Consider the following 2,802-nt stretch of genomic DNA (forward strand, 5'->3'; position numbering starts at 1 on the left):
ACCTGCCGGTATCCCTTCTGGTGCTGCAGTAATTAGCAAGTGAGCATTGACTTTTTATTCCCCAGCATTGGCAAAGTTATAATTAGTCCGCTCATAAATGCTAGTTTCGAAGGTGCCTTTTTGGTCCATTTTGCCTGAACTTTGAAAAACTTTCAGCCACCCCGGCTGCCAGCCCAGGGCTGTGGATGGTCACTGTCACAGGGGATCCACATCCAGCCCGGGGGTGCCACAAAGCGAAGCCTCCCCGCGGGTGGCCTGAAGATGCTCCTCTCCCTGTCGGCGATTTTCACAAATCTGCAGGGCTACAGGGAGAAAAAAGGCTTCCCTCGGCAGCGAGCTGGCCAAACCCCGGGTATATTTTGGCTCAGGGGAGATTTTGGTTCCTTGGTTCCTCGGGGAGGTGTGAGCCACGGGCTGGGTGCTGATGAGCTGCAGGCTTCCCCCGCTGCTTGCTGAGCTGCACCAGCAGGCTTTCAGGAGCTTGTTTCCCGCTGTCATCTGCATTTTGGGGAGAATTTAGCTGGAAGGAGGCTTTGATGGCAGCAGGATGGGGAAGGAAGGGACTGCACGAGCTGGCTGATGGCTGTGAGACCTGCTGGTGCTCGAGGAGAGGGGACGCGAGGGGAAACCAGTACGAGCATCTCTGGCCAGCCCGTGTACCAGCTGATATATTTAATTTTAACACATTTACGGAGAGCAGAAGGACGGGAGGCAGTCCCCAGGGAGCCTCGGCACTGCAGCGAGGTGGAGCTGAGGGAGAGGAACCTGGCCCTGCACAAAATGGCCTTTGTTCGCCCGGGGAACCCGCTTCGGGGAGAAGGAGCAGCCCAAGGACACCCCGCTGACAGGCCCTGACAGCCCCAGGGGTGGCAAATGGGAGATATGGATCTTGAAGGATCTTTTCCACATTTCCATATCAACCTCTTATCTCAGTGGCCACAGGGGCCGGGTGGCTTCCCACCTTCATCCACCAGCACTGCCGGCCCTACACAGAGCACTCACAGAGGGCCGCACAGCTCAGCCCGGCTGGCGTGGGGGATTTAGGAGCAAAGCCCTAAAACAGGGTGTGGGGAAGGCAGATGGCGGTGGGTGCTGCCTGCCCTGGTGCATGAACCTATGGGGCATGGAAATGGGACGGCCTGCGTGCCGCCCGCCTCAGGCCTGCACCAGCATCCCAGTGCTGTGGGGACACTGGTGCTGAGGGGAGAGTGGTGTTGAGGGGACAGTGGTGCTGAGGGGACACGAGGCACTAGGTGGCTCACTAGGTGGCAGTGAGAAGCGCTTATAGGGTTTGTGAAGATCCCCGCTCCTCGGCAGGCCGCAGCAGGCCGACAGGGCCGGACTCTCTCCCTGACTCCCCTCAGTTTGGGTTTGTGGGGAAGGTGATCTGCAATCAGCCCCCCACCCTGCATCACACAGTATTTTACACTCATTCTGTACCACACTCACCATGTCACACTATTTTATACACACACGTCACACACTATTTTACACACCCCATATCACACCCTATTTTACACACTCACCCTGCACCACACACACACCATACCCTCCCCACACACCATATCAGACTGTTGTGCACACCGTACACCACACACTATTTCACACCCTCACACCACACACTAGCTCACACCCCCCCATAGCACACGCTATTTTACACACTCACCCTGTACCACCCCCCATAGCACACACACTATTTTATATACACCCTCCATAGCACACGCTATTTTACATCACCCCATTGCACACACTACTTTACACCCCCCTATATCACACACACTATTTTACACTCCCCCCACATCACACACTATTTTACACCCCCTGTATCACACAAACTATTTTACAACCCCCACATCACACGCTATTTAAAACACCCCCCATATCACACACTATTTTACACCCCCCATCACACACACTATTTTACACCCTCACATCACACACTATTTTACACCTCCCCATATCATACACACTATTTTACACCCCCCCATCACACACACTATTTAAAACACCCCCCCACATCACACAACTTTACACCCCCCATAGCACACACTACTTTACACCCTGCTATATCACACACACTATTTTACACACCCCCCATATCACACACTATTTTATACCCCCATATCACACACACTATTTTACACTCCCCCCCGTATCACACACTATTTAAAACACCCCCCACATCACACACTATTTTACACCCCCTATATCACACGCACTATTTTACAACCCCCACATCACACACTATTTAAAACACCCCCCATAGCACACACTATTTTATACCCCCACATCACACACGCTATTTTACACCCCCCCAACACACACACTATTTTACACCCCCACATCACACGCTATTTTACACCCCCCCATCACACACACTATTTTACACCCCCCCATAGCACACACATTATTTTACACACTCCCCATATTACACACTATTTAAAACACCCCCATAGCACACACACTATTTTACACCCCCCCACTTCACACACTATTTTACACCCCCTCATAGCACACACACTATTTTACACCCCCCCATCACATGCTATTTTACACACCCATATCACACACACTACTTAAAACACCCCCCCCGTAGCACACACACTATTTTACACCCCCATATCCCACACAATTTTATTATTATTATCCTCACACCATGTCACCCCCCCCACCAACCCCTTATCTCCCTCCATCACCCCCCCATTATCACCCCCCTTCCCCCTCCCCCCTCCCACCCCTTGGCCCCTCCCCTCCCCTCTGGCCCCTCCCCTCCCCGTGGCCCCGCCCCCTCCCCCCTCCCGC

Source organism: Anas platyrhynchos, chromosome 20 (assembly GCF_047663525.1).
Source record: "Anas platyrhynchos isolate ZD024472 breed Pekin duck chromosome 20, IASCAAS_PekinDuck_T2T, whole genome shotgun sequence".
Taxonomy (NCBI): domain Eukaryota; kingdom Metazoa; phylum Chordata; class Aves; order Anseriformes; family Anatidae; genus Anas; species Anas platyrhynchos.